Source organism: Pseudorca crassidens, chromosome 6, assembly GCF_039906515.1.
Source record: "Pseudorca crassidens isolate mPseCra1 chromosome 6, mPseCra1.hap1, whole genome shotgun sequence".
Classification (NCBI taxonomy): Eukaryota; Metazoa; Chordata; class Mammalia; order Artiodactyla; family Delphinidae; genus Pseudorca; species Pseudorca crassidens.
Genome location: NC_090301.1, coordinates 83,405,283 through 83,414,326, shown reverse-complemented (window position 1 = coordinate 83,414,326; position 9,044 = coordinate 83,405,283). Strand labels below are relative to the sequence as shown.

General features: G+C 34.5%; 1 long non-coding RNA gene across 1 annotated transcript in view; it reads right to left on the bottom strand.

Moving 5' to 3' along the window:
* Positions 1-588: 588 nt before the first annotated feature.
* Positions 589-9,044, bottom strand: part of LOC137225877 (uncharacterized) — a 383,954-nt gene continuing 375,498 nt past the window's right edge. Inside the window, exon 3 of the long non-coding RNA XR_010944066.1 lies at positions 589-690. This is a non-coding gene — a long non-coding RNA (uncharacterized lncRNA). The remainder of the gene's footprint in view (positions 691-9,044) is intronic.

The window sequence follows — 9,044 nt, the reverse complement described above, 5'->3', positions numbered from 1 at the left end:
TAATGTAAGGGGTTTTATGAATGCACAGTGGCATCCTTTATAATGTTTTGATGCTGACACTGGAATTTTACAATTTCCACACATGCAGGCCTGCGAGGAAAGAGCAGATTTCCTCTTTTCCAAAGTACTTTCAGATCATTTAAAATTTTGCCATCTGACAAGGTTTGCATTCTTATGGCAATTCTAGATTTAGAAGAATAGAAGCGTATTATCAATAGAGATGAAATTCACACCACCTGGAACTTCAAAGACAATAACAACAACAACAATAGTCTAAAGATTCCGAAGTTGAAGTAATGGTAGCCTCCATCAATTTTCCCCAAATGCCAAAATAAAAACTACATTTCTGGACATAGCAGGAAGAGAAGGTATGGGACTAAGAAGCCTGATTTCCTCTTGCAACCAACATGAAATGAATAGCTGCAACACTTAAGTGATGCTCCTCTGATACCTTCTCAAAGTTCTCACCTGGGCAGAAGGTCAATTCTAAACCCATTCACAGATTAAAGGAATTGGTCGTTCCTCCTCCTACATCTTTGAGGGGACAAAGGTAAGCCATGGTCATGGGCTGGGAAACCTACCTGACATCTTGATACTGATGACACCTGTGTTGTTCTTTCCTCTGTAGTTTAGCCTCTTCTTTACAATACTGCAAGTCCCTTGAGAGCAGAAGTCATTTTTACGACATTCCTGCAAGGTAGAAAAAGCTCTGGAATCAGGCAACTTGGCTTTGAATCTTGGCTCTGCCGCTTACCAGTTATGACTTTTGTAGTTTCCTCATCTGTAAACTGGATATAACCAGTGTTAGATGTCTTTTTTCCCATTCTCCCTCCACCTTTCTTCACTTTGCCTTCTGAGGCTGATCTTAAAGACCTGAATGAGCTCCTTTGCCCTCTGTCTTCTGGTTACCTTTAACCATTGGATTTTGGAGATTGGGTGGCAGAGGGAAGGGCATGAGGAGTGCTTTGCAGGGTCAAGAGGGCTGGTATATTTTGGCACCTGAAAGGTGTCCACCTCCACAACAGCCCTTTCTGACTTTAAATTTGGCAACCACTCTCTCCTCTTGCTCTTTAACAGCTAAGGGTGGCAGACCTACCCACCATGCCCCATGCAGAGTTTGGATTACCTAAACTCTGCCTGATCCTTTGAATTAATGTTTATTAATTAATTGAATAATCTTAATTTGAATGTGCCATCTGTTTCCTTTGAAGATGCTCACAGAGCATTACATTCCTCCCTAGATTTTTTTTTTTTTTTTTTTTTTTTTGCGGTACGCGGGCCTCTCACCGCTGCGGCCCCTCCCGCTGCGGAGTACAGGCTCTGGACGCGCAGGCCCAGTGGCCACGGCTCACGGGCCCAGCCACTCAGCGGCACGAGGGATCCTCCCGGACCGGGGAACGAACCCGTGTCCCCTGCATCGGCAGGCGGACCCTCAACCACTGCGCCACCAGGGAAGCCCCTCCCTAGATTTTTTAAAGATACTAAATATATAATGTGTTTTTATCCTTAATACCTAGGGCAATTGTTGACATACCTTATGTTTTCAATGAATCAATTAATTAATCAATTAAACCAAGTTTGCATAACATAGTTTGTTTTCAGAAATATCAGTGAAAGTTATATACTAATGATGGATCCAAAGAATATAGCTTTTCCTCCTAAAAATAATCATCTGCATGTAGCCAATATATGTGTTCCACATCAAGAGGATCACTTATGGATTCTTAGATAAGGCCCATTTCTGTTTAATAAATTAGTCCAGAATTACTTGTGCAAAATTTATTAGAGAGTGTTCTGCCTTTATTCAGAAATCTTACCAAAAGCAATAGAACAGTGTCAACATCAGTACTGAAAATTCAAATCCATATTGACAACTTGTGATTGATTCTCATAAACTTTAAGGCCTGTGATATTTCATCCTAGTTTTAACTCAAGAGTCAGATAACTATCATTGCCATATTTAACCTCTAGTTTGGAAATCTTGTCTCAATTTTGAAAAATTACAAATTTGCTCCTACTCTCTATTACCTTGAATAACCAGAGTCATTACATGATTTCTTTCTTATCTTAATATCCTGTAGTAGATGTTATGTTTGCTTACTATCAAGAAAATTGACTAAGTGAAGTAAGCCAGAGAAAGACGAATATCATATGATATGGCTTACCTGTAGAATCTTAAAAAAATGATATAACTGAACTTATATACAAAACAGAAATAAGCCCATAGACATAAAAAACAAACTTAACGGTTACCAAAGCGGGAAGGGGGTGGAGGGATAAATTAGGAGTTTGGGATTAACATAGACACACTACTATATATAAAATAGATAACCAACAAGGTCCTACTGTATAACACAGAAAACTATACTCAGTATTTTGCAATAATCTATAAGGGAAAGGAATCTGAAAAAAATATATACAAATATATATATAACTGAATCACTTTGCTGTAGACCTAAAACTAATACAACATCATAAATCAACTATACTTCAATAAAAGTAATTAAATAAATTGAAAAAAAGAAAACAGTAAACTAGTAGAACTTCAGTTTTTAGTAAACATTCATGCATAATAAAAAATCTTCTGTCAAAAGCAATCCAGATTTTTCATAAAATTACATCTCATTCTTTTTTTGTCATAGCATCTTGTAACCACAAATGTATTATAGAAAAAAAAGTCAATGAGACTATCCCTTCTTCTAACATATTTCATTACCTGCTTTATAAGTCATTATATGGAAAAATTATAAATGCTTTAAAAAAACCTTACAAGTAAAAGTGAGATATTAAAACCCCAAAGAAATTATAAAATAATTGCTTAAGTTATTTTTAAAAAGACATAATATCTTTAATCACAGGATGACTTGGATCACTGGCAAAAATCTTAGATAAATCCTGTGGTCAAAATCTTTCATGACCACAGATGAACTGACAAAATCACTGAGATAACTGACTTCAGTTGAGAAAAGTGAAATTTATGTATCAATAGAGAAACCAATATTTAATACATAAATTCTGCCTTTCACTGATGGAGACCTCCACCTTCAGTATCGATATGTTCCCTTTTGCCTGAAAACATGCTATCCATTGCTTGAAAGTTGGATGATGTTCTTGAAAACAGAAGACGTTTAATTGCATGAAAGCGACATCTCTTTCTAGCAGCACCTAGTCTTTCAAAATTCAAGAAAATACTCTAATTCATCATACTACAGTCAATGATCATCTTCACCCATCACTGTTTATATGCAATATGACACAATTTTGTCTATTTATACCCCTTGGAGCTTTAACTGAATCTCTGAGACAAAGTATCATCAATGAATTGTATAGAATCCACCAATTTTTATCAATTCCCTGGTCAACTTTCAAGATAGACTTTACAACTAAAATATACAAGTACTTGAAGACTGGATACTGTGTTGAGAATATACAGTTGAAGAGGAAACAGTCTCTGTTTTTTAGGAGATGAACACAGAAAAACTATACTAATTCCTATGATATAGGACATGGCTAATAAATGTATCATTTTTTTTCCTGTGGCAGGAAATAACTCTTAGTATTTGTTTTGAGAGAACAATATATGCAGGATACGGCAGAGTTAAAGAATCAACAGGTTTTCAAAAAGTTGAGATGCTTTACCGGAATGGAGAATAGAATAATCAAAGTCACAGAAGCTGAAAATTTCACAGTATTAGAGAAACTAAGCAAGCATTTTTTATTTACAGAATGTGTAGTAGGAAAGTGGCAGAAATGTAGAACATTTGATAAGGGCTTTGAAAGGTATACTAAAGATTTTTAACTTTATTCTGTAGGCAATAGGAAGCCACTGAAGATTTTTTGAGCAGTGAAGAAACAGAGAAAAGGCAAGTTTATAGAAAATATCACTGACTAAGAAGAAAATTTATTGGAAGAAGACGACTGTATTAGGAAAAGTAAACTCCTGTAATAAATAGATCCCATAACAGTGGCTCAAACACCATAGAACTTTCTTTCTCTTTCCTGTAGCAGTGCAGGGCAGGCGTTCCTGATAGTGCTTAGGCACGGGGGAGGCTCTGCCACATTCACAGACACAGGCTACAGCGGCTCTTCTATCTTCAACATGTGGCTTTCAAAGACAGCATAATCATATCTTTCCATCTTCAGTGAAGGGGGGAGGGAAAGCAAGAAGGAGAACACATGGGAATTTTTATGTAAACAGATATGAAAGTGGCAGGCATCACACCTCCAAATATTCCATCTTAGAGAGCTTAGTCATGTGGCCTGTTTAACTGAAGAGGAGGCTGGAAATTCAGTTGCCTGGCTGGCAGTTACATCTCAGGGGCAAACTGATTACCACGGAAGAAAAAGAACACCGATTATGCTGAGCAACTAGCAGGCAGCACCACAGATACTAACAACTCCACTCTTTATGGGAAAGTGAGTCCCAAAAGTCTTCCTTGGTGACTTCTTTTGATTTCTCCTTTCCAGTGGTTTTGTCAATGAAATTATCAACACTGCTTTCCAATCTCCCCAACTCTACTGTATCTCCCACCTCCCACCCAATCTCATGCTTAGAATAAAACTATATTGGCAATGATTTTTTTGTAGATATGACACTAAAAGCACAGACAACAGAAACAAAAATAATCAAGTAAGACCAAATAAAATCTAAAAAGCTACTGTGGATAAAAAACAAAAACAAACAACTATATCTGCAAAATCTGATTGAAGAAAAAAAATTTTGCAATTAGACTCTCATGTCAAAGCTTACTAACGTGGTAAATTATATTATTGTATTTACAACATAATATATTTTGTTATTATCCCCAAATTATCCCTTATTCACCATAAAAGGGTTATTATACATTGCAACCCATTTTCTAGCTATTTGCAGAATCTTCTTGTGGGATGCCACATGGATAAGGCGTGGATATCAAGCTTACCCTGTGACCTTCTCTGACTAATAAAATATGAGATGATTAGACAGAAGGATTTAAGAGTCATATTATTGTTTCATACTGACCTTTCAACCTGGAATATAAGTCAGAGACACAGAAAATGGACAATTGCAGACTGTAATATGGTAAGAAATACATGTTTGTATAAATTTGATGGTGATTTGTTAATGCAACATAACCTAGCAAAAGCTAACACAGTAGAAGAGCTCTCACTCTATAGGGTGAGTATATTGATATGTAAATTCTGCAATGTGAATTTCTTCATGGACATAACCCAAACTTAAGATATCACTCTTTGCTGAATAGAATAAACATTTCATTGACATAGCATTACTATGATATGTATTAAATAGAATGGATATAGCGGATGACAGAACAACATGAAAATATTTCTCAAAGGAAAGCAATCTCATCTACTTATTCTTGAAGCATAGATAGCATTCTTCATTATTTCTGTTTATTTTCAAATTCTACCTGCCTTAAAGATGAATCAAAGTCTGAACTTACTCTACTCTTGTCATTTATAGCCTGCCAGTGCTCTTCATACGCTGGTTTAATTGTGGTTTATTTTTCCCAAAGACTTAGCATTGCCACATCGTCTTTATTTCAATTCACTGACTTTCTCCCTCTCTATTTTTCCTATCTCACTCTAACTGGGTTAAGTATAACACAGACTACATCACGTCCTTTTCCTCTGCAAATACTTTGCAACTCAGTCTCACTCTATTTCTTTCCACTGTAATCTGGTTCCTATGTCTATATAACCTCTAGTTAAAAAGAGTTTGAGCACACTGAGAATGGTTATTTTCTCGGTCCTTGTAGTTTCTTCATCTTGTCTCACATGAATTCCCTATCACTGGGTCTTTTTGTTTTCCCTGCAGCAAATTAACAAATGCAATGAAAACTACTTACTTCATGATTCTGCAATGGATTATGGACTATCGGTCAAATTACTGCTATGGATGACTACTGCTCTTTAAAGAAGATGAATATCACTTTCATGTATCTGAAAGCATTTTGAATATATCACAAAACATTTAAAATAAATACTCATAACAGAACAATATAAGCGATAGCTATAAATGAGAAGGCATTATTAAATAAATCAGTAGCAGATATTATTAAGATGGTGTCTATTACACAAGCTTAATATCTTATGGAAATCCTTTGCATTTAATTAATCTAATTTTAAATGATCCTGAACTGTCATTCTATCAAATTCTATATGCTTTCTACTTGGACACACTTTGCTGAGCAATAGCTCATTTATTGTACGTGCCCAAATAATAATATTCTTATACATTTTAAAAAGTATATTTCTATAATAATATGTATAAAATAAAATTATAAGATTAAATACATATTCTTAGAAAGAATCCTGGAATAGTACATATGAGAATGTTAAAAGTGGCTACGTTTGTTTTGTAGAAAAGTTATTCTTTATGCTTGTTCATATTTTCTTATATCTTCTACAACAATTTTTACTTGTATGCAAAATGTGTTTCTGATGTTGCATTAATATAAATTTGCTTTGACTCAGATTATAATGTATTTGAGGAGTGTTTGCTGTTCTAAAATTATGCTTTTAAAATTTGTGTTTTACAACTCATCACCCTATTCCATAAATGTTGAAACATATTATTAGAAAAAAAAAAAGAACAAGGAGCAAGTTTTTTCCCCTTAACTTGGCAAGATTTGAGTTCCACCTAAATAATTATGCAAACACACAGGTTTAGTTCAAAACTTCTAAAACCAGACTTTTGAAGGAAGTCTTAATTGGTAAAAATTAATATTTCACCCATAATCTAGATATTCACTTCCAAATTAATACACGCATCATCAAATAATTTACCCTCTTTACATAAATAGTTCTTTAATGTCCATTGATAATTATTGGTTCTTGCCCTTCTCTAAAGTATAAATTTTCACCAATTTTGTCACAGAGCTACTAATAAAACCTCATCATTTAGTTATAAATTTTTCAATATTCCAAGAACCCTAAATCTTTTACTAATTTAATAATTATGCTAGCAACATTGGTTTACCATCAACGTCATCTAAGCAACATTCTGTATTAAAAGTAAGCTTTAGTTCTCATGTACTATTTTATTCTGGACAAGTAGAACTATTTTGGATAGGTCAGTCCCCATTCTTTGTGTATCATGTTAACTCATCAAATTGCTAATTTAAAAGAACAAGCGCTATCTGTCAGTAGGCATTATTTATACCCACTGGCTGAGAGTGAGCAAAGTTTTATTTACCCTTTGAAATGATACAGACTTCCCTGAGAAGTCACACACACAACACAAACACACAAAGTCAGAAGAACGTGCCTCCCCCTGAAAACCTTATCTGATAATAAACTTTCCTAATATTTTCCTGCTAAAGATTAACAAACTTCTCTTGAAACTTATATCTAATTTATGTGACTTTAAGGGTCATGCTTTAATAACAATGATGAAACACGATTATTACTTCCTAATGCTGAAATTACAGTTTTTACATTGTAAATTTTTCCTGCTATGCGCCCTGTGGCACTAACATCTTTATCACTCCATGTGTTTCTAGTTTTAAAACCTTTACCCCTGCTGTTTGAAAAATATTTCTCATTTTCGTCCCCTATGGAGTACAGCAATCCCTAAAGGCAAAGCCATTACTGATTCCTCTGCCTCTCCCCAAACACGTATTGTGATCACCAGTGCTGCTCCCACTGCCTCATTGGCTTCTGGTAAAGTATGCAAATGAGATGTTCAAAATACACACTTCTTGCAACTGTGCAAGTTCATACTGATTTATAAAATGGGCAGGCTATTAAAGTGACTGAAAATGTCAGCAAGATTTATGCATGGATGACAAATTGTATTGGAAATGTTCATTTTTAACATGCTGCCCTAGGTTTTTTTTTGTTTTTTTAACAACCTAGATATTCCCTGTGATACATTTGTTTTAAGGCCATTTTTTCCCTCCCCAAACATACTTTTGACAGTGACTTTTTGACTGGAAAAATAAACAATGCTACTTCACAATCATACAAATTGTATTTTATCACAGAAAGCAGTACTTGGAAGATATAATAAATTTCCTTTTGACACCCATTTTCCCCATGTACCATTAGTCCACTATGGTTAAATAGTTTCCCTTTATAACAGATTACTTGAATTGCATGCATAAATATTTCATCACTAAGATACAAAATTATGTAACTATCAAAACAATTACCCAGTCACCTCTGAGGAAAATATTTCATTCATATTAAAAATGCACAACTTAGGGAACAAAAGATAGGAGTGACAACTAACATATATCTTCTGGAGTTTATGATTCTATCTTTGGAAAATTTCATGTTAAAAATGGTCTAAGCAATATTCAGATGACTTTTCTCTATTATTTGTGAATTTGTTCCCGTATGCTCCAGCTCTGTCTGTGATTCAACTGAGCAGTTGTGGCATTCTTGCCAGCCCAAGTGTGGTCTTTGGGTAGAGGTCTTGATATTTTATATCTCTGGATGACAGCCATTCATTAACTAAATGAAGCAAAGGAATAGGAAAAATAATAATGGAGCCAGTTTACCCAAAGTATTTAAGAAATTAACTAGATCATCCTGGCAGATTGCAAGACATATACACACAACAGAAATGTCACAAGTATAAGTGTGGTGTATCACAGTTACAGAGGTATGGATTATAAAAATAAAATTCAGTAAATGAAGAACTGCCTATGATTAATTTTACAAAGAAAAGATCTTATCAACAGTATTATGTGGTTTTTCTAGTTTGGAAAGTTTGGTATTAGAATTCTAATTCTACTTTTTATATTCAGATCAGTTTGTACCAATACTATTATTGCGACTGATTTTCCTAATTAGTTCATTAAGTTGAATAACAATTGGTTTACAACTAACAACTCTTCTTGATGTTGAAATGGTGAATATAAAATTGATTTAATGCCCACTTCTGATCATTCATTCTTATACATTCATATGTCCTGGTGTTTGATGAAGCTCTCCTTATATGACTGCCAGCCCCTCTGCCCTGTTTTCACTTAAGTGCCATGGCTATGTTCTTGCTTATTAAAAAGAGTTAGCATTATACATTGTACTGAAAAAGT